General features: G+C 42.9%; 1 long non-coding RNA gene across 1 annotated transcript in view; it reads right to left on the bottom strand.

Annotated features, from left to right (window-relative positions):
* Nucleotides 1-508: 508 nt before the first annotated feature.
* Nucleotides 509-24814, bottom strand: part of LOC139111747 (uncharacterized) — an 85977-nt gene continuing 61671 nt past the window's right edge. Inside the window, exons 5-7 of the long non-coding RNA XR_011547262.1 lie at nt 2037-2218; nt 1130-1747; nt 509-830 (exon numbers count right to left, since the gene is read on the bottom strand). This is a non-coding gene — a long non-coding RNA (uncharacterized lncRNA). The remainder of the gene's footprint in view (nt 831-1129; nt 1748-2036; nt 2219-24814) is intronic.

The raw sequence follows: 24814 nt of genomic DNA, 5'->3' as shown, positions 1-24814 counted from the left end.
ACGCGTTAGCAGAGAGACAAGGGAAGGGAATTATTTTTTTCCTCTCACTGTGAAGAGCGACCGATTTATTTCCTCATTGCGAACTCTTGTACATAATGTACCGTGCCGTGTACCACAGTGGATTTTCCTTCCGTTAGTCTCCGCTGGGTTTGATCACCCTCTATGTGGTTTCGCCAAAACGACGTCCTCCACTTAAGCAGGACACGCAGGATCGATCAACGTGGAATACCTAACTGCCTACTCGTAAGATTTCTCGCTGTTTTAAATCTAACGATACGCGGCGTTATCGCGAAAATAAAAACGACTGGCCTGACAAGTTTTATTTTACAGACAAATTCGCTGGTTAAATATAAACGAGAGAAATTCGTCGATAAAATAAAAAAAAATATATATATAAATTTAAAAAACTGATTCCGCGCGATCATTGTTATCAAATAATATTTCTATTTAATTAATCAACGTAATGTGTTGCGTTATTTATTTTACAAAATTTTATTCGCGTTTGCGAGCTGTATTTTTACAGAAATATTACCCGGCGGCTGATAAACGGTAGAAAATGTTTTATTTTCTTTTATAGGACCGTCATTAAATGTATTACACGATTCCTTTTGCGGGAATTTTAATTTATATAAAATTATTTTTTCTTTGTTTAATTGTACGATTTCTTGTGTACGACTCCTCATGTTGTACAGTGCAATTGTACAACTGTTTGCACAATTCCTTTTAATGCTGAAACCTAAGCTAAAACTTACACCACATGCAAAATAATGTAGTCGACTTACCGGTTCGATGCGCAGCGGTGGAGTTACAGCAAGGCAGCTACGACGATTCTGTAACATAAAAATAGAAAATATTAATTGTAGAGAGGCTTGAAATAATTTTAATTATTAAAAAAAAATTTTTTACGCGTTTTTAACTAATTATTCTATTAAACAAGGAAAAATTAAATGTTGTCATATAAATAAAATCTCTGACAAATAAAACTTTTGCAAAATGTTAAATCTCTTTCTTAATTAATTATTAAATTTTATATTTTAATTCTTGTTGGAATGACAAAGTTATATTCAAATAAATATATGTATAAAACGATAAGCTGTTTATTTGAATGCAATTAAAAAATGATGCTTACCAAAACGTTGCTCCACCGAAGCATGATGCCCTTTCCCGGACCTCCTCCTCCTCCCAGATGGGACGTGTCGAGTCATTCCGCGCACAGGAAACTCGCGAAAACCACGACCGGGTGACTTTACAATCGCGAAAGCTAAAACACCATCACTTGTTGAAATACTTCGCGCGACCCTGAGCGGCAATCGCGTTCCTAAATTTCGCAAAGCAAAAATCGCGCGAATAACTTTAACGGTGCTCCCGAAAAAAACGCCCGACGAACTGGCTGCAGTTCGTATGTTGACCTGTATCGACGGCGATCTCTTTCTGAAAACCGCCTTCGGATTTTTATCTAAGCAAAGTTTTGCTCAGATAACATCCTTGGCGAATAAAAAATATATACATGTTAATTACACATAAAAATATATTTGGTTAGTTCCTGCCTAATAATAAAAACTAATTAAACGCGAGTCACGTAAATTTATTTTTATTCATATTTAATATTTTTGTATTATACGTGTTGGGGGACTGTATTTTATTATTTCATACCGCTTTTAATATCGCTGCATTAACAGGTTAGTATTATAATCAAAATCACAGACTCACAGGTCGATGCGCAGCAGCGGAGTTATTAAAGATGATCCTGTAACAAAAAGAAAAAAAATTTAATGTAGAGATGTTATTTAAATAAACATCAAATGTAAAAAAAAATTTTTTTTGCGCCCCTAATTAGTTTCTTAAGTAGACAATTACGAACAAAGTTATTTCTTGCTCAAATAACATTTTGAAACAATTATACAATTTTTAAATTAAAAACTTTCTTCTCTGTTCATTACTGAACTCTCTACTACTTTTTAACTGCTATTAAAGCCACAAGACACTTCTGATAAATAACGAAAAAATATTAATTAAAAATAAAAATTGATTCTTACCTCGGGGTTGCTCCGCCGTTGCAGGATGCCTATCCGAGGCCTCCTCCTCCTCTCAGGATGTTCCTCATGTCTGCATCAAGTGTCGGATCTAGCCTTCTTTCTTTCGATCTTCGTTGTTTCCTCTTCCCGTCACGATGTCTGCGGAAAGTGTCGGGTCGAGCCATCCTTCTCCGGATCTTAATCTGAAACACAAAAAAGAGTTATACTCGATTAGTATTATACACACTTAACACGCTGCGTATTAACATCTAACATTCGCCACGACCTGACCTTCGCATCGGCTAACATACGATCAGTAAATAGAAGCGCGAACGGCGTACTGACCGAGAGTCACTGTTAAGTAAACGCTCGACCGTGACTACGTCATCACCTCGACCAGAAGGCATTGCCCTTCAAGGTGAAGCACACATACGATCACCGCGAGACACGTACACCCCTCGTGCCGTGACCTCGGTGTCTCTCGCACGCTACGCAATACGTTGTACATCGCGACGCATGCCGAATACTACATTACATTAACTAGAATCGCATTCAATTTAACTGATACTTTCAACTTCGACCGAGCCTCGACCAAGCCGACCGCCGATTAACTTTCCTCATTACGAACGATATTTCTACCGTGTGCGGAAATTCCGCGGCTGGGGGAAACACTGTTAGCAGAGAGAATTGATGCCCGAACGATTTGCTCGGAGCTTGGTCGAAGAAGGCTTAAATCAATCGCCTACAGGTTAGAATAATCGGCCTAAAAGACGCGAATATAAATCAAATTAAACTGCAATAAAACTTACTTTAAGAGTACAACTACTTCTCATAAACACAATCCGCGTACGGAGCATTCGCCAGAGAGCTTGATTCACGCCGGGATACATCTCAGTACGTCGTAGAATGCGTATTACTTTTTAGCGAAGGACAAAGCACGTGCAGCTGGAACGGATACGCCGGCGGAGTGGAAGTGAGAGAGACCGAGCCACGCGCCTTCTCTCTTCCGCCTATCCCCACCTTCGCTCCCTTCCGCTTACCCCCACCACACTCCCTCACTCGTCATAAAGATATTCCTATACTATCTAAAACGTGAAGGAAATTTCACGCAATTAACATTCCAAGAAAGTCATTTACTTCATGAATACTACGCACATATGCGAATTATTTATCGTAAAAGTTAACTCGTGTCGGCAGCTAATAAACTCTGCGCGAACGTACTCGATTTAGAAATATTATCCGCGTACGAGTCATTTATCGATATCAAATCATTGAGCGCTAAATTCAATGGACCGAAAGCTTTATATGTAACGTTAATAACAACTTACTGCTCGTGCGGCTGACTAATAACGTGTGCGCGGAAGCTACGCTACGTGCGTGATACCTGCTCGGCTTCAGGCAATGGAATGGGGGAGTGTTGGAGGACAATAACGCGAGAGCCTATGCCGCCCGGTTGTCGACTTGTTTATTATGATCGCTCTGGGCGCTTAACAAACTACGAAAAAATGTATGCTGAATATTATTCCGAACATATACCGAATATAATATCGATACGTTGCGGTATTTCTATTGTATCAATCAATTTTTCAACGCGACACCAAAGCACGCGCTTTGCAACGTCTAATATTTGTATTACAAAAAATACGAACAGTAGTAATTAAGATAATCGAGAAATTAAAGGAACGCGCAAACGTAAAAATAAAAAAAAATAAAAAACGCGTTGTTATAGCGTAATTTCTTTTATATCGTCGCTAGGAGATCCGATAGATTTGGATAGAAAATATTAAGATATAGCTAAAAAAGAAAATTAATTAAGTAAAATAATTGAGAGATTAAAGAAACCTACTGTCGTCGGATGTAATTAAAATTTTACCGCGTCATCGCAATTCTTGATCCTCGCGCAATAACCCACTGATAAAAATATTTCTATTGCGGTTCTTATTAAACTCATATAAAGTATAAATTAAAAAAATTGTTTTCGGCCCATTTTTGTACGTATTTTTGTGATCTTTTGTGACTTCGTTTAACATTTTTCCCTTTTCACGTTATTTTTGTTTCTTCATCTCGCCACCGCGCCTTTTTATACTAAACCGTGTGATTTCGATTCTAATCGAAATGCCGAATGACAGTAACGTTTGCAACGTTGGTCGACTGGCACGTTGATCGTTCCCCCGGATAGAGTTTCCGGGGAAAGTTTAGCTTCCGTGAACAGCGACAGAAGCGGTACTAAAAATTCAAGCACTGAAATAGCACGGAACACGATCGGCCCGTGGTCGATCTCACGCAGGCACGCATACACGCGCGCAATGTACGCGCTCACGGGAACGTCGCATCGTGAACCTGCCCTAAATTAACCGACGGCCACGTGCAACGGGTCTCCGTCCTCATGTTTACGAGCTGTGAAATTCTGTGTGAAAAGGCAGTATAACTAGCTTGGACGCGACACACGCTAGGCGTGTTGAAAAAGTAAATTATTCCTCTTGGCGCGCTATAACAGCGGCGGGGGCGGGCGAAATCTACATTTCAGATTTCGTTTTGTTTTGCGCGCACGCGCGCGGGTCTTAATTAACGAAAGTGATAAAATATGTAGAAGGCGATTGCGGCCGACGTTAGCGTCACCGGGACGCAATTAAATTTCAAATTACGCGGTTGATATAAACCGACTAACGTACACGTGCGCCGCGAATAAAAATTCGCCGAGCATTTATCCGGATTTTCAACTCGTTACGTATTACGTAATTCCAAGCTCGATCTTTAGGATCTTTTAGGTCCCCGGCGCGCACCGTACGAATTGGACATTTCGAGAGAGAGCTCTCGACAGCTCCAATATTCTTGGGGCGATTAATTGAAAGGTAAAAGGATCGGAAACATCCGTCCTTCGACCTCGCGAGTTTGCCCGCTCTTATAAGACGCCTGTGCCAAGAGGGCTAGTGGACTCCGCGAGTCTATTGTGACAAAGTAATTGCGTTGTTCCTGAATTGTCCGGATTTCGTCCTTATTTCCGCCGTCCGTAATGCTCCTCTTTTTCTCCCCTTTACTTCTCCCCTTCGCCCTCCCCCTCCCGGTTTTTTTTTCGTCCTGCTTCTATTTTTTTTCCCCTCGCGTTCGCGCGAAGTCAACTCGATTTTTTTTTAAGTTATCGAATCGCGGGTCTTTCCGCGCACGTTAAATGCCCTTTCATTACTTCAAACCCATAAATTATCCAATTTTCCGTGCCGCGGCACGCAAAAAATAGCGGATTACAGTCCCGAGCATCGAAATCCATTAGACTAATGAAATTGCATTCGCGAGATCGGGCGCCAGGTACTTCCAGGCCGATGAGAAAATCCCGCTCGTACTTTCGAAATCGACACGGCGAAAGCACACCGGCCCGTTGCCGAGCGGTTTTTAATGCCCGGCGATAGTAATAATAAAGCCAATTAATGTGCACCGGCAAACCTCACCCGGCTATAAACCCAATCGGGAAATTATTCGTCATAAATAACTCACGCGAGCTAGTGGCGTTTTACGGCAATGACGAAAATCATGGTACGAGCGTTGTTATTTCATTGTGTTTACGCATAATACCGAGTAAACATACGTGCACCCATTACGTTTAATATATTATATACGCCACAGATATTTGGGCGCACTGTAATTAGCATTGGCCGTCAATGGTTACATACAGCGCGTAATCGCTTTTGAATTTTGCGCGGAATAAAAAATCTGACGGGAAGCGAAAAGTTCGCGAGAAATGGAAAGTAACATACATTGCGGCGCGTTGGTGGCCTGATGGCCGGGAAATACGTTTATGCACCGAGATTTTAGAGATATTAATTGCAAAGTGCTGGTTACACGATTTGACAGGTGACTGCTCGTAACGCCAGTAGATCTGCGATATATTAGTTCGTGAAAAATTAAAAAGTGACATCTCACAGCGAGAGCAAATTATTTTCCTGCGTATACGTGTCGCTGATACCGCTTATCGAATATTCCGATCTCTTCATTAACGCGGGTGCTTAATACGAATTGATCGAGCCGTCCCGTCGTGACGGAGTGACCGTTACTGCTATTGCGTGATATCGAGGCAAAAATATCGATATTTCGCGCTAGAAATATATACAATACTAGTATATACATATATAAAAAGAAACGTTACCGCGCAAAGAGTGGAGGAAAAATAAAATAGAAGAAAAAAAAAGGGAACATCGCGAAAAACATGGTTCACGAAACCGACAGAGGATCGTCATTTTTCCAAACGCGAGCGTTTCCGCGATGCGGCGGGATGCTCTCGGCTGTGCTCTGCACGAGGCTGTTAATCGACGACCGGCGATCTGCACATGGCAGGTTCGCACGTGCATATAAGCGCGTCGCGCATGCATCGATGGAAACGATCGCGGGGGTAGGTAAAGGGGGGGAAAGGAGGAGGGTATCTTGACAGACCACGACGAGAGTGTACCCCGACGTGCGGCCTGACACACACGGTGAAGAGCGTGGGATATCCCGTGGCGCGGGGGAGGATCGGTACGAGGGGGCAAAATACCGGATGGAGAAGAGGCTGGCGGATGGTGAGAAAGGGTGGGTCGGCCCAGCTGATGTGGCGATCCTGCGGGAGTGCTTGAACCGTGATCACGTTGTTAACCCATCCCCATGCTTCATCCAGCTTCCTCCATCCGCCAGCCCTCCTTCATCCCCTGCGCGATCGTGTGCTCTTTCCGGGCGAGGAGTCGTGTGCACGTCCGCTCCGCCGGTCTACACGCCGCGCTTATTTACATGCCCGCCGCGTCGCCTCCTTCTTTTTAAGGCTGCGCTTTTCGCCGCGAAAAGCTCGCCCTGTCGATCGCCGTCGCGATCGCTCATGCGGATCGAGAGATCGATGAAAGAGCGCAAACGTTATACGCTAATTTACGATAATCTAGTACGTCGTCCTGCGTCGTCGATGTACCGAATGAAGCCGCCGTATCTATGTGTTATCGATGACGTATTCATATACGGCGTATGTACGAATATCTCGGGCGTGCACGCATCGCACACGGTATGGATTATCATGTAGATCTTCCGACGCGGACAACGATATTACGATTTCAGCGCGAGCTTCCTTGTCGGAGGTCGCAGGCGACTCCGTACGTTCGCGTCACCTTCCGTCTGCGGATCGCATGCGTGTCGAGAATGATACGGTTATAGTGACGTTAATTAGTTACGTTTCAACGTGGGATGACGTGCATGAACCGTTACGTAATTTTCGTCGCCGATGGCGGAGTGTCATCGACAAAATAGTCGCACGTCGGCAGGAAGCGATGCAATTAAATTCGGCGTTTTACAAACTGCCAAGTGAACACAAACCGCAGAACGTTAGTCAATCCTTATTGTTTCTATTGTAATACATTAGAAGAGAGAAAAATTATTGACGTATTTGATACAATGGTCCAAAAGCCCAGGATTTTATTTATTGAAATTTATTATGATTCGCACGGTGATTTACCGCAAATTACCTCTCGCGCAAATAAACGGCGCAACATTTTCACCAGTCTAATAATAGGCGAAAATTTTGGACGCAAATATGCTTATTTAAATTATATTGAGATAAATTCATATGTCATTAATAATACATTGTACAGCTAGATTGCGCGACGCAATTATATATTTGCGAACTCGAATACAATTTGCCTTTCCGTACCTCAACCTGGAATATGCCAAAGGGTTGTAAACGATCGCAATGCTGCTTACAACGCCGTCCACTACCATTTGCAACTGTATCGTGTTCTGATTTTACCATGTTACATACGTTCGATTGACGCACGATCAAGATAATGCCAAGTGTTAATTTCGTTCCGATATTACCAAAGAGAGTCCGATAATAAATCTTTCAAATACGAAAACTTGTCAAATTTTCCCGAATAATTTACGCAGATACGTGACGGTATAATTAAAAATATTATTCCAGCGATAATTTCGAAATGCACGGGGAGAGAAATTATTACCGTAACAAGAAACTATCGATCTCCGAGTCTTGCTTTCGTAACCTTACACCTGGCTTGAAATACTAGTCATCGGACACCATCGCGAATAAAGCTCATCGGTTCGTTAACGTAGACTCGCGATAATGCTGGCGTCGTTGACCACTTCGGCAAACGTTTACGTGCGGCGAACGTCGAAGGTGTGCTTTGGACTCGACTGTGCTCTGGTGTCTGCTTCTCTTAACGGCAGGATGCACGCTTCCCTATATTCCTGCCGTGCATATTTGCGCGCAGATATGGGGATTTCGACAAGGGAGAAGACAGAGAGGGCGTCGAGAGACGTACGGTTTGGCACCACCCTAATGCGTATTATCATGTTAACGGGGAGCCGGGCGATGATAATAGGGAGTCAATCAGTGCTATTCAAATCACCGGGCTGCGGCGCCGTTTCGTCGATCCTCTCGGAGAGAACAAGGGAGAGAGAACGCGGGGCTTCTCTCTTACGACGGTAATGGAGCGCGGCGGGGTAGCCCGTCCTAAAGCGCGATTTAATATTAATAACGAGAAGGGTGGGATATATACCCACTTCATAAAGTCGGCAGAGAATCGTGAAAGTTTTATTCGGGAAAACATTCATCCGTTATTCGGCAACAACTGACACGTAACAGAATAAACAGCGCAGAGTCAACGGTGTGCATCGAGTTCCGTTTTCCGTCACCGAGCTAAACTGTCGGATAGAATTTGCGTAGCTGCGAGAAAAATATGCAGCCGCGCACGGGGCACGTCTGTACGAACATGCGGCATCCAGGGAAGCTTTTTAGCGAAAACGCAGCGAATCGCGTGCAATTTTACGCGACGTACGTACCGTTTGCGGAACGGATGCATTAGAGCGATATTAGCAGATTGGTTTTTTTTTATCGTCCCAATTTGATCTCGATTAATTTCACATGTCTTGTTACGACGCAATCGGCGGGGAGACAAGTTATATACATTTCAACGATATTGCTTCGACGTAACGTTTAACAAAACGCGCACGTAGAGAGGCACGGGCGTTATCGGGGCCGTTCACGCAGCGCGCGCATTTTACGTTGGCGACGTCTACAATCTGCGTGTACAATTTGTAGCCGTTGGCCGTTTGCGGGGTCCCGAATCGTTTAATAATACCAACCTGACGATGCGGTCGCGCCGTCGTTGTCAGTAGTCGGCCGCAGGATGGCGAATCGACGGTGCGCGTAGCACGCAAACGCGACTGGAATGCGATTTATGCACGTCCGTAAGCAGAGGGTTTATAGATATCCCCCGATCGATCCGCACAGAATCGAACCGAGCGTGGACCACCGGCGCATTACGAGACTAGGCGCAACGTCATGTAGATAACACGCACAAAGTACCCGCGTGCTCAAAATCGACATGTGATTTCACGTTATTATTCTAGTCGGCGTCGCGCGTCATTGTCGGCCGTCGAATGACGCGGAATAATAAACGAATATGCTTGTTTAGTGCATAGTCACATTATTTGCGATACGCGCTGCACGCGCGCGAGCGACAAAATGACGAACCGAGAAAGAGGCGATAGATCGATTCGATCCAGAAATTTATTTCACTTATATTCTTCGAACAGGCTAAACTTCTTATTTCGCAGTTTCAATTCTTCCGAACCTTTGCCGGATTTTAAATTTGACTTTTTAATAATATTAATAATCGCCGTGATAATCCGACGATCGTGCGTTGTTGTGCAAGCAGTCGGGACTATATACGCTGCGTTTTGACAATAGTTTTTAACGCGTAGCGCGAATACCGGAATACATAGCGCACGTGCGCGGCAGTCATGACGCGCGGCTGCACGACCGCGGTTGCACGCGTTACGTATGAGTAAGATAAATTAAGGAAAAGTAGATTATCCGGGGCCACGCCTGAATATATGGTGCGTTCGTGCATCGTATATCTATCATTCGCAAGCGTTTCCCAACGACTCGGTGTCGTGATATTTCAGAGCTCGACGTTACGGGGGATGTATCGTACGCGGAATATCCAACTAGCCGCCGCGGTGCAGTCAGAAGGGCATTAATGGTGGGCGAGACAAGTGTGCGCTCGTCTTAATCGGATTATGGGGTTAGGCTTTGAACATTTCTATTTCAAAGAAGCAATTTACGTGGATAATTTATCGCTGAAAAGAAAGGAGAGGAAAAAAAAGAGAAAAAAAAAGGAAAAAAAAAAAGAAAGAAAGATGATCTCGCGACACGTTACCGTCTCTTGCGCGGCCAGACCATGCGCTAATAATTACTCGAGATATATCCATTCGAAAATTTAACGCTCCGCTTATTACATTTCTGCACACTGCACGATATGTAGAATCCACTGATTATATTAATCCCCAGAGAATCCGAATAACGCGCGGCTGTCATAATGTCGAGTCTATATCGCGCAATTAACGTCTATATAAAGCTGTGTCAACTCTGCCGTATAAAACGTTAAAGTCCACCAGGAGAATTAAAGTTTGCACACTGAATAAATCAGGAGGCGAGTATTTAGTGATTTATGGAACTCAATTACGAATAAAATAGGGGAAAGGGGAGGAAAGAAGGGTGGGCTGCAAAAATGTAAATGTTTATCCCCTTAATCATGGAAATTGTTCCCTCCTTTTCTCGAGGACGGTTTACGGTCGCGTTTCGCCGCGAGTCGGAATTACCGGTGCAGGCCCGTATTTAAAACCGTTAATGAAATCAGGACGCGCCCGGACGGTTCTCCTACGCGATCGTTAAAGCTGACGGCTTGTCGCCGGCAAAAACCGCGACCACCCTTTCCGTGTCGCCTTTTCCGTTGCGTTTATTTTAGCCACACAGTAATGTACAGCGCGGCGGTGTGCGCGTCGGTAGTTATATCATATCGCAGGACGTATACAGACATAAGAAATTTATCCGTTCGTTAGCACGCGCGAAGGATAGCTTTTATTCCGGCGATAACACGTTCCGTTATACGCGTCAGTAATCATTTCCCTGGCGATACGTACCGTTTGCCACATATTGCGGGATCGTATCGCGCGCTGAATATAGAAATTTATTCTCTCACGAGAAAGCGAGCTCTTCCTACGTTCAACGTAATGGTATTTATATAAAGCGACGAGAAAACGTATTTGATATTGTATCGGATAAAAGCACTGTTATGATGCCGTGCGAGCTCTCTTCTCTTTGTACGCGGCAGTTACTTGTGACCAGTAATGCATCACTGCTACATTAAAAATTTTTCAATTCTCCCCGCGAAAAATATATTGATAAATTCTCTTATAATTTGAAACAAGGCTCGTTCTTTGTGAAACCCTCCAGGCGATCAATTAAAAAGGATGCTCTCGTACCCTCTGCTTCATTTTTTCCCCTCCCCCCTTTTTTTATCTTTCATTATATCTGTAGTTTATTGCAAACGACACACAAGTTTTCTACAGGTTATTAAAGAACGTGCCATTTTCATGGTTCCTTTCTACTCGACCGATGTAATTCACCTTCTCGCGTCGACTGCGTTTCTTTTTCGTTTCAGCTGTCTCGTCTCTCCGCGATCCCGGCTTCCTCTATTAAGCCGAGAAATTAAATTACCGAAATTACACCCCAGGGGTGGCGCGGGGCCGCCAGGTGGAAAATCTCGGCGAGATGGCCGTCTACTGTCCCTGTCAAGTCTGCGAGCGGAAGAGGCCTTTCTCGCTCGTTCTTTTTATCGGTAAAGCGAGAAGCGCGGTGGGACCAACGAGATTAAGATTCCGTTACCTTGCGTTAGCCTGTGTAATTTTCTTGGTGCACGACTCTTCGCGCGCACCGGCTGCTCCCGATATCTTCTCCCGGGGCGGGATTAATACTTCTCAAGTTTCGTCCCGACGCTCGGCACGTTAAGAGCCACCCGGACGATTACGCCTTGAGTATGCCTACTTATATCGAGGAATCGATCGCTCACAATTTCTGATCTGCAGTAGCCGTCATCAGTCACCTTTCGAATTACGACTTTTTTTTTTTGCTTTCTTTTTCTTTTTTATTTTTATAACGTAAAATTGCTGCCGTTGCTAATTCCGTGCGATTAATTCACTTCTTTGAGAATTGCCGCGTGAAAGTCAACGTGTTTAATTATCAAATGTAAGTATTTTCCAATCAGATTTTTACGGAGCCGTCGTTCGTGCGCGTAATTTAAATATTTGTTGTAAAAGTATCGAGATATTTGACTAGTAAATAAATTATAAAGTTTTAAAATATATTTTTAAGTATGATAAAATATTTATATACGAACTATTAATTGAGTCAATATTTTAAATGCTTAAAAAAAAATATATATATATATACAATACTTCCTCAAACTGTTATTAAGATCGATAAAAATATAATTATTAGATAATTATTATAATTTTAATTTTATTCTAATATTTTTATTTTTAATATAGTGACAGACAGCTTTGAAGATATGTATTTTTTTTATTCCCTTGCACGCGGGATTTGCCATTTGTTTGCCATACGTGTGCATCTATTGCATTTCATTTTCATGAATGTGAAATGCAAAAATGCCAAACATTTTGTTGGCGCGCGATTGCGGGACTTTCGTTCGGGGATTCGTCGAATTGTCGAAATTCAATTAAAAATCGCCGCGAGTCAATTGCAATATAGGTCGTGGTGCTTTTCAGTGTTTTACTTAATCGAAACCACGTCGTGTTCAAGTACAAGCTAAAGAAGGGAGCAACGTATTATTCGCGGGGCGGTCTTTATCGAGGATGGGATACGTAAGCCACTTCATTTTTCAACATCGGTGCCCGGCCTTGGTTTCGTTGTAACGCGGAAGACGCTGCCAAGGCGTTATCAAAAGCCACCGGATAGAAAATCCACGTTAAACCGACAGCAGCGAGAACGTCGGCCCGGTTAGAACGGGAGAGGTTGAGAGGTTCGCCCTGCGCAGGGGATAGCAGCGAGCGAACGAGGGTGGTGGAAAAGGCAAAAGACGTTTAATGCCCGCCATCGATAATGTCGTCTGAGCCCGGGCACCAGGGAGTACGCAGTTAAGGAGCGAACGAGGTAGGAAGAGCCCGACTCGACGAACCGAGTGAGAAAAGATGGTCCGCGGAAGAAGCGACAAGTGAGTGACGAAGAGGCAACAGGGGAGGTGGGATCGAATCGACAGAGAAACAGAGAGGCCAGACAAAAGGAAGCCGGCCCCGAGAGAAGGCGGAGGTAGAATGACACGAACTAATAGCAGCCGAACGATTAAAACTAACGATCCCGTTGCGTCGACTAGTTCATCCCCGGGCTTGTCCTTCGACCAGGATTAACTGCCGGTTGACGAGCGATCCGGCCAAATGAAAATACGGCGTTTTGCCTCCCAGCTACCGCCTTCCATCTTCGTCCGCCAACCGTAATTGGCGTCTTGACCTCACTCTTTCTTTGCAAATCGATTATAGAATTGATTTACCTCCTCCGCGCGATTGACACTTATCTATTTTATTATTATTTTTTTTTTTTTTTTAGAATATTAATATAACTGATAAAGCACCGGTGCTTTCCAAGTTTTTCACGTTTCAAAAGAATCTTAATAATTAAATCTGAAAAGACATAATTAAAAAAATATAAAAAAAAAAAAACCAGATATGAATTCATTATGAGGAAATTGCTCGTAACATTTTATATCAATTAAAATTGATTTATGCCGCAGTATTTTTTATTAGAAGTCTTATATTCGAGATACTTAAAAAAAATACTAGATTTAAGAAAAAAGTTTTTAACCGACTAGAACTTGGTAAATTTTTATCCAGAAAATCGCTGAAACTCTTTCATTTTTATCGCCAGGTGATTGTAGATTCTCCAACTTTTTATGTGAACATCGCTTGCTTTTATTACTTACGACGGTCGTACACATCCTTGGTAATACTACTGCCCGGGCCGACTGACTTGAGAACGCTATTACTACTAGAATATGAAATCAAATAGTCTCAAGTGATCTCAATGTACGACAATAATAATTTTACAAAATATACTGCGTTGGAATTGTATTTACTTACTAAAATAAAAAAAGAGAGAGAGAAAGAGAGAAAAAAAAGAGAGGAATTACAGAAGTAATGGCGAACATCAATTTTTATGTTAAAAAAAATTTTTTTTTGCTCGATAAACTCGTGCAGTTGTTTTATTTTACGTATAGGATTCTTAGGTAGAAGGATCCGTCGAATCCGTCAATATAAAGATTTATGGAACGTTTGTGAGGATAGATGCTGGTAATTCAACGCGGAAGCGTATTTCGTCCGTCGGCGGCGCTATGAATGCACGTTTCCGGGACCAATTCCGTAAGGCGATAGAAGTGCGCGAAATAGGTAATCCATCAGGAAACGACGTCTCGTAAGATTCCTACCCAGTATACATGCTGTATATCGTCCGCGTTTCTTGCGCTTTTCCTTTCGTTCTATTTTCAGTGGAAGAAGGACAGAAGGAGAAAGGGAAAACAGAAAGGCGGGAAAAGGAGACGAAGAGGATGTCGGGACAATACCTCCGAGTTCCCATCGTGACCAGCATTTTCGATTCCTCGCATAATTCATTTTTTTTTTTCTTTTTTTTTTCTTTTTCTCCTTCCCGACGCCATCGTCGCCACCCCCATCGACTCTTTCGTTATCGGTACTTCGTTTTTTCCTGTCACGGCCTTCGAGGACACGCTTCCACTGGTTTTCGAAGTATTGATCGATCGTGCGTTTTGCGAACGAGACAGGGGTGCCTGATCACCCAGGCCAATAGGGGAACAGATAGTCGGTTAGCAATTTAAATTAACTAAAGAAGTCGCCCGTAAAAGACACCGCCATAAAAATTCGATGTCTCGATCGAAATTACAATACGTGCCGTCAACCATCCCTTCGGTATCGCGAAGATTTTATTAAAAAATTCTTGCGTGGAAAGTAATCGCTTCGTAAACGCAATAAATAATCACTCGACGGTAATGCAACTTATTTTTATAATAATTTAATTTTTCTCTCGTCCACTTTACCTCTAAATTTCTATCGTCCCGGTGTAGTCGCACACTTGCACGTTCTATTTTTAATTAAAGAACAATTTTAAGAGTTTAAAATGATATAAGACAGTAGCAGTTGTTCAACTAAGTGCACTATTCGCTAATTCATTACGTTGTTCGCGAAAAGCCCGCGCAGCTAATAAAATCTCTCTCGGAAATTACGGTGAGCGCCTTCCACAACGGGCATCCCCTATTACGTTCCTACTTCAAAGTTGATATCGCGACGTGTGTGAGTACGTGGCGGCGTTACGCGAGCGTGTGTACGTGTGGGCGAATTCCAGGCCTCTACCTCTGTAAAGTTGCCTAGAGAAGCACTTGAAGACGAGGAACGATCTCGACGAGACCCCTGCGCATGCCATTTGCCATCTTGCGCGTTATCCACGTAATAGAGTTCGCACATGCGATTTTGTGTCACGAGATTCCACAAAGTTCCCGAGTTATGATGAAAATTGGAGAGCCGCGCGCGTCTTATCGCGATCGTAAGATTTATCCCGTACTCGCTCTCGAGTCATCAAATCATCGCGAGCATCCATAACTCGGCATTATTCCGAGCACAATATCCCCCTTTCGAGTTATATCCAAGTATTCTTTAAAAATTGAGATCGCAAGTTACCGATGCAATTTCCATATAGATAAGTTATCACGAACTCGGAAAGATTTATAGAGGTGAAATAATCACTTTACAATTTTTATCATATCGCCGATTTAAATTGATCCTACTACTTTTCTTTTTTTTCTTTCTTTTTTTTTTCCCCCTTTTAAAGTCGCCTCTCGTACAACTTTAATTCGTCTCTCTAGCGTTGATAATAGATATTTCATAATAATACACTCCGTTAATTTCATCGAGGGTGGCTATTCTACGTAGTTATCGAATATGTCTCTATCGCGAATTACTGCGAGAAACTCGATTTGAGTTTGCCGGATAAGGGAATGATTAAATACTATGGTAGCGCAACGTTGTGGGGGCCGTTTACACGTATCTGCTCGTTTATGTAATCGTATCGTTTGCGCATACATTCGCGTATCGTGAATTACTGCGCGAAACTCGATTCGCGTTTACCGAATTAAGGGGTTATTAAATAGTATTACATCGATATATGACACACTTTGTTTATTAACAATATTGTGAAACCGCCTCTATGCAGTCCCGGCCCAAGATAATCGCGTGATACACGATTGTTACTGTTATCGTACGTTTTGGATATGCGACGGATTCCTCCCTTTGAATAATAATGGCACACGCGCTTGAACGAAATCGATTTTGATGCGCAATTTATATTCCAATAAACCATCAAATATTATCGCCGACTTCAATTGCACTCTCGGCCGTAACAATCATGGAAAAAGCGTATTCCGCTGAAGGGGTGAGGGGAAGGGAAAATTTGGAAAGTGTATTATTAAATACTTGGATTAATGAAATAAACTCCCCTTTTCAAATATATTGCCAGCGTAAAAGAGGATGTTTTTTCGAAATTTCCGCTCGGATACGGAGTTTCACGTGGAGTGGTCCTAATTATTGGCCGCAACGTTAAATCGATTTGCCAATTAACCGTACGCACAGGTCTCCCCCTCTCGTCCGAAGGTCCAGCTTCAAGCGCAGGAGTTTTCAATTAACTCTCTCTTTCGTGCTCGCAGAAATGCATTGTTCTTCGGAACTTTCTAAGGCTCATAATTTATGGCATCCAACGGAGAAGCTAAGGCGGGATCTTTAGAAAACTCGCGTATTCTATTTCTCAAGTGCCTAGAAGGGACTTGACTGTCTGTGAGGGACACCGACGGAGCGACGGCGGAGTGGCCGGGCGGGTGGAGAACGGACGATTGCGAAATGCCATTAATAATTATCGCGTTTAAACAAAAGGTCGTGAAGTGGTTCGGCCGAACGACTTGCATAAAAGACTTGACAGGATCGGTCGGCTCTCATTGCCTCATGAATAATTCCGCTCTATGATTGGCGAAGGCTGTGGGCGCGAGTAAAGCGCGAAATTATTTTCGACTAAATTGATAACGCGGTGTTAAAATTGGCGAGGTCGCGTCCCGGTGACACGATACTGCGGTGCCAATCGCGATATTCACGCTTTGCTAATAGCTAAACGAAGCTAAAAGTAGCGCGTAAAATAATTCCTAAAAATAGTGCCGACGTTAATAAAATATACCATTATCGTCATAACGTCCACGTCCCGAATACTTTATTATATTTATTTATGCTCTCTGGTGTTACCGCCGTTGCACGATAGCTCACGCACAATCTCCCCCTCCCCTCCCCCTCCCCCGCGCATGTAGGTTTGTAAATATTGGATATAAATTTCGATACGTTGTATAACAAAATTTATGCGTTGCATTATAAAACACGCATGTGCGTGCATTCAGATGTGTAAGGCATATATTTTTTTTTTTCTCTCTTTTTTCACGAATCGTCATTATTGATTTAACGTATGTTTGCACAAAATATTCGATATCCTGAACGCGTATAATATTCATCGGTATTAACGTGCTGTTAAATATTGTGGATGCACGTAGCGCTCGATACGTTACGATCTGTGGATCACGCACAATTTAATCACATCGTATTGTCTGATATAAAAAGTAAGAACGGTAAAATTACTAGTTGTTACCGAACTACGAGGAAACTCTAATGCTCGAGCATATTCGCCCGCGAGACGCGGTACTTCAATCCCGATAGCATTAACTCGATAGCGAAAGTTGGTCGATTCAACGTTGCTTTCCAGCGTCGGTTTCACGCACGTAAAAATCGCTACTTACAGTTTCGGTTTTGCCGATACGTTAAACCAGTTTCTAACTTTGTTTCTTCGAAGCGCATGGGCAAGCATAAAAATAACGCCGTAATAATTTACTTACATTTAACGTGTGCCTCGTAAGTGCAAACAATTACGGGGCGGAAAATAAAATCTCCGCTTTCATAACGTTTCTTAATAATTCTGAAAATTAATATTATACCTCGGCTCGAAGAAAAAAAAAAAAAAAATGTAATTGCGTCGGCGTGCATGGTCCACAAATATCGCGCGCTATAAGTATTAGTCCGTTTACATTTTATTTTTCACGAGTGAAAACTTTGGCGCACAGCGATATAATAATATTAAAGCATTTCCGCGTTGAATATTTCGATGAAATTTCACAGCGCCGAAGGGGTGACCGGTGGATGGATTTGCGACGGATTTTCGTATATCTACCGGTGCAGCGTTGGCCGCTGTCGCAAAAACAGCACCAGGGGGGGATCCAGCCGAGCATTCGGTCATATATCTGACCGAGGCGTGAAATTAATGCTCCTCGAAAGTTGAACGCGGCCAAGAGCCGCGCGGGTTGTGACGTGACGCGAAGTTTTATCGCGAAATACGTAACGCGTGGAAATCCCGGCGCGGTCCGACACGGCAAGCAGCGCCCGTGAATATTCTAATGTCATTAAACATTCATAAAGCTGCCGCATAATGCCGCGTCCCCTTACAAACTTTATATACCCCTTCACAAATTTCCGATCTAATTAAATATTTTCACGGCAGACGACACGGATGAGATTCGAGAGGAAAAAAAAAAAAACCGTGCGAGATATTGCGCGTGCCTCTCCCGGGTGCATTAATTCGCTTATGTAGTAAGTATCGTCGATGAAAAAATTGGAGAATTAATTTTTAATTAAACGCGCAGGCAAAGAGTTGAGCTGGGATCGCTCGCGTGCGAAAATAGAACTGCGCTGTACTCGACCGTTTCTTTTTTTTTTTTTTTGTCGTTGCCCTAGGGTTTACGAGAGATTCAACAGAATGGTACGCGTATATATATGTTTAAACTCACGTTTCCCGCATGATACGCACGGCATTTGCAGGGAATCTGCAATTTTACTGCCAATTCCGTTGATTTAGTCTTATAACGTACCTATTTTATAAAGCGTATAAATTCAAAAGGCATTTCCATTAAAATTCTCGAAATAATGCATAAACGTGCTCTTATGTCATCAATGCATAATACAATGACTCTTTTATGCCTCAACGACGTCGCGCGTTTCCACGTTTTTTTTTCTTTTTTTTTTTTTTTTGCAACGTTATACTTTGCACGATGTATGCAAATTATTTACTGCAAACGCAGCCCTCGTTATTTTCACTACTAGACGGCCGCGCTATATCTTTTAACTCGCCGACGAAGTTTGCGGGAAAAAGTCGGCGAACGAGGCGAAGCGAGGCGAAGTAGACAAGCGGTCATGCCATACGGTAGACAAGAGGATCCGCGCGTATATCAAGCGTTATATATTCACGTCTCCGTGCGATTGCATTTTATCGAAATTTTCCATTCTTTTTCATCGTAATAAAACAAAAAAAAAATCAACGATCCGGTCTACCGGCAGTCTACATTCGACGTGCAAGTGTGAAATTAACGCTCCTCAAAAGTCGATAGTTTTATAACGAAATGAGCAACAGTCGCAAGTTACCGATCCTTTCTACCTATCGCACCGTCTGAATATCCGCATTTCGTTAAACATTCATGGCCTTTTAGTGTTTTCGAGTTATTGCTGCGTCAATAATTCCCGTTCATTCCTTCTATATCCCGTTTCCGCGTATATCGTGTTATCCACTCGCGTATCCGGAAATCTAATCCAGAAACTTCCAATCCGAGTTAATGGTACTTCCAGCAGCCTAGTCTAAATCCAATCCGAAATGCGTGGATATCTTCGACCATACCACCGACTTAAATTTTCAATTAAAACCCAAGTAAAGCCCAGCTGTGCAACTAAGTTTAATATTATTCTGGCATAATTTTAATAAACGTAACATGATCAGCACGCGTAATAAACTAGTACGCGGCGAAAAATCTTTTTTTCGCGCTGAATAATGGCTATATGAATACTAAACAAATTATGATTAGTACCAAGCTAATACTAGCTAAGAAATATATCTAACCCACTAGCTATAAAATTAGAATAGCTAAATGAATTTTCACTCAAATAGTTAACGATAAAAAAAAAATAAAAAATAAATAAAAAAAAGAGAATAAAGAATAAGGTAAAAAATTAACACTGAACGCAGAAAATCGCAAACTCTGGTAGCTGGGAATTCCGTCGAAATTAACAGAAACGTTCTGTACCGTGCGTAAACGCGATCATTGCCACCAACGTATATTATGATAACGCGCACAGTCGCGTGTCGTGTATCATCGTCCTACAAATTTCATCCACGTTTCATCTCTTCCCGGGTCTCCGCTAACTCGGTCCCCGTTTCATTTCGTTTCATTTCATCTCGTTTCGTTCCTATCTCATCTCCGTCTCATCTCATTTCATTTCATTCTATATCGCGCCCTCGCGGTCGTCCGCGTTACGATGCGCGAAAACACGCGCTGTAAGCGACGTTTTCTCATTCCCGGGTATTTTTTTTTTTCCCACCCCCCTCCCCGTTGGAGCTTTTTATTCGGTGGTACGCTCGGCGGAGCGTGGAACAGCGAAGAGAAGGAGGTGAGATGTTAGGTTTTATTCCCGTCGTAAACAATATTTTTATTGCCGCCTCATCTGAGAAGCGCGGGGGTGCGAAAGTGCAATTCCGGGGGATGTTTGCCGTTCCCGTGCGGCACCGTCGACGCGGCACGATCGAGTTGCTCCGAGGCATAGCTCGTTCATCCTTGAGAGGCTGATGTTTTGAATTTCGCGAGACAAGCCCGTGATTTACATTTGCCAGCTTCAAATTTGCGCTGCAACTTTTACAAATTCCTCTTCGAATTAGGAAATTTACGACGGTAAAGTCGTAATTTAAAATACGAAATTGATGATCGGACAGGCGGCGCAAATTCGACGTCGGCCACTTACGATTCCTCGCGAGATCTCTGAGAGATCTGAAATAATGATGCGGCGCAAGGAAAAAATAGATATCATTTTTAATTGCTACGTGAGAGTGGAATGTATGTATGTACCCCCCCATATAAATTCCCAAACGCACGAAGGAGTAAAAACCGCTTACAAAGGGTAATAAAACTGAACTGGGTAATTGTGACATATTAATAAACGCGTAGCGTTACGTTAAAGCAGAAACTGGGAAATTTGGTTTAATTGCGGCGAACATACATAGAACGTATATTTGAAAAGTAACGTAAAGTCATGAAATATCCATTCGACTGTATATTGCTTTAAATCGTACGCATGATATTCCTATTATATTACTTTAATGTTGATTTTTAATCAACACGGAGGCTTTTAATTAATTTTCAACAAAGAGGCTTCTATCATTTATTACACGGCCGTATTACACCCGGTGAATTCGAATGTCGAAAACTCAAACAGGTGCGCTAAACGAATGATGTATCTATTCAGAACATGATGGGTGTTCATATAAATTTGCGAACTTTAATTCGGATTCGACTATTTCGGCGGAAATCAGTTTAATAGACATGCATGGATACGAAAGTTAACGGCAGCGACTTCACGCATCGGGTTCAAAGCGCGTCAATCTCGAGAAAGTTTCGGCTCGTTACGGTTCGAAATTTCGCTCACGTATTCGCCAACTTCGTCCAGCTATCGAGAATCGAACACAATCAAACTGCGACGCGTATAAATACACGTCCGCGCATACGTACGTTGTACGTCTGACTGGTGCACGTCCTCCTATTGCTGTACGGCGATTAGTTTGACATATTCAAATTGTCACGCAAGTTTCACCCTCCTCCCCTCGCGTTTATCTCTATGCCTCGTTCGTTTTTCCACGTTTCACCTTCCTCCTCGCCGTTCGCAATCGACATCGACACCGAGGCATTATCGCAATTGACGCGTTTCTATTTTAATCGCGCTACGTGACGTACCGCGACGGCTTTATTTCATTTCGCATTTACTCGGCAAGAGAACAAAGCTGCAGTAATCATCGAGTTTATCTACTGATAAGTAAATTACTGCAAGATGGGTTAAATATTATATATATTTTTATTCCTAATCAAAGCGGTTATATCGCAAATATTAGAGATCGCAAAGATTAGGCGTCGTACACGCTGAGCTATTTTATTTTGCCCAGCAAAATATTCTGCTATCTGTTATACATTATCAGCGCGTTGTCAGAGGATGCTCGCGCGCGATATTTTCCGTCGATCGTAATTTTCTTTTTACGCGCTCGGGTTCTGAGCGAATGCCAAGAATAATTGTAATTGCCCATTTCTGTTTGATTAAAGTGCCCCTAGCAAACTATAAGTTCCGCGCCGGTAGGCGAGTTCATTAGCATGCCACTCGACTAACGTCTACGTCGTCTACGTCGGGACTGACGGCAGGGCCGACGCCGGGATCTGACCCTGATGTTGGCTCGAGTAGAATTCCTGTCGCCCAAGTACTCGATAACGGTGCTACAGACTCTACGCAGCCATCTCTGCCACTCTTATTGTTAACTAGCAAACATTCCGTCTTTGTTACAGTCTGTAAGAGTAAACTGACTCTCCTCGGCTCTTAAAACGGGTTTTTAATTAAGATGATAGATCACTCGCACGATTCTAACGCGATTCGATAATTCTGTCGCAGCTTCTATCTAGAGAGTCCCCGGGTTCTATCTATTTCGGATTCAGCCAGAAGCTTCTGTAAGAAGGAAAAAAAAAAAGTATATATTCTTTATCTAAAATAAGCGTCGTAGCATCCCCGAGCCATGTGGCGACCATTATTTCGAAACGAGAACGGAAAAACTTGTCGACAGATTGCCTAAGTGCCTACCGTGCTGTACTCGGCAGTGATGAAAATTAGACGAGCGCGTGATAAAATTCTGGTTGAAGAACAGAGATACGTTTAATTAAAAATAATAATTTTCCGACGATCGATCGGAGATAATTCTATACAAGTTCGTATTGTTCTTTGCCCCCCGCATTTTTTTTTCCTTTTACAGCATTATGTTCGCTTCACTAGTCATTATGTCGGGTGATTCTCTATCGGGCCATGTCGATCTTTTTCACTCGCGAAATGGCGACAGGCAAATTGGATGATGCGTATCGACAAAAAGCACATAATTAGACGCCTGCGGGGAAATGAATTCTTTCCGGCGGAACAATTAATTTGACTGAGAGAAAAAAATAAAAAAAAAAGAACGAGAGAGAAAGAGAAAGAGAGAGAAGAGGGGAGATTCGCTCGTTTTCTCGTTTGCGCGAGAGAACTGTAGTTTTTCCATGCAACGTACGCGGTTCTGTAACTGCTGCTTTTTTTGCGGAGCCTCCTCCCCGCCACCGCTATTACACCGATCCGTCATATAAAACGCCAACTATTTGTATAATACTACGTGAAATATGAATGCGAGTTTGCCGTCATATCGTATGAACGTTATGTAACAAGAACGACAAGTTCTTGCCAGCGGTGCGTGGCAGTGTTCGTAAATTTAAAAATGTATATCCATCCCCGCGCGGTACATTGCCCTTCTGCGGATGTTCTTTCATTGAATTTACCACTGAAGGAATGGTTACCTCCCCGACATTTTCACCCTATATTCCTTTTCCCCGCTTTCACCGTTCTCCGATCGCACGTCTTTACATTTTACGGCGTCTCAAATCTGGGAACTGACCGTGCCCGAGCGAATCGCCGAAGTTCATCGGTCGCAGATCGAATCGACCGTATTTATTCAGTCGACCTCGTGGTTCGCGCGCACGAAGATAAGACACTTTCTCGATTCAGCGAAGATCGGCGGGCGCAATATATATCCCCGGGCTCGATCTCCTTTTGTAAAAATCTCTCTCATCGTGAAAGATAAAGGACAGAGAAAGGATTCTTGCGCACTTTGCCCGCGGCACTTTGTTTGACGCATCGCGCCGTAATAGCCGGAAGCGAGGTCGCTATCCGATAAATCATCCTTTTTAACCGTCGCCTGTTTTTGATCTCCGGCGATACATAATTTGCCTGGGACGCATTCAGTCTCGCGGTAGCAAAGATCCGATAATCTCTATCGCGATTTTTCATACGCACGCGGTATTCCTACAGACGGGCAAACGTCCGTGGAGTTGGCACGGTAATGTTAGCGGCGACGATATAACGGCGGGAAGCTCATTACCCGGGCAAATAGAGGGAGAGATAAGAGCGTGGATGGAGAAAGGAAGAACGGTCTCTCGTACGTCTCACGTACCGTATGTATCTCAATTTTGTAGGTAATCAGTCGCGGCTCACGATACACGCAAAGCGTATATTAAATAAATTCCGATGTCGCGCATTAAATACGTTGTTCTTATCTGCGATGTTTAAACGAAAATGTGATTTTATTCTTCCCTCAATGTAAACTTGATAATATTAAGATATAATAAAAAAAAAAAAAATTATTAAATAGTTAAATTAATTCAAAAATTAAAGAAATGCGCAAATATGAAACCTGAAATATACTATATATATACATATATATATATATATATATATTTTTTTTTTTTTTTACGGTGTCATGATTCGAAGCACCGCTATCGAATCAAGCGGGTGGCCGGTATTAGTTCTTCCACCTTCCCTCGCGCCTTTTCCTCCTCAGCGCAGACGAGTGCGTTGGGATCTGGTCGGTCGTAAAAATAAATCCGGGGCTCATAATCTGTTTGAGGGGATAGCCGCCTTTCTCGTACGGCAATGGGGAACTTGAGACTCGCGCCGGTGATATCGTAGGGGAAGAAGTTCGCTCTCCGTTTTCAGAAAACTTCGCCGCGCTCATTGGTCGTTACCTCTTGGACTTTTGCTCTGACAATTTTCTTTGCGAGCGCCCCCGTCTATCGATAGTGAATCCAAATTATTGTCGCGACGATGTTATAGCGGGCATAACCGCGGTGTAACTGCGCGGATGAAACGACGCATAAAACTGTGCTTACGCAAACGATATTTCACAGCAGTGCGCGTGCTAGACCATAAAACTTAATGATATTTACACCGAAATGAGACTTTACTGT

This window comes from Cardiocondyla obscurior, linkage group LG25 (assembly GCF_019399895.1).
Source record: "Cardiocondyla obscurior isolate alpha-2009 linkage group LG25, Cobs3.1, whole genome shotgun sequence".
Taxonomy (NCBI): domain Eukaryota; kingdom Metazoa; phylum Arthropoda; class Insecta; order Hymenoptera; family Formicidae; genus Cardiocondyla; species Cardiocondyla obscurior.
This window is presented reverse-complemented; position numbering and strand designations above follow the sequence as displayed.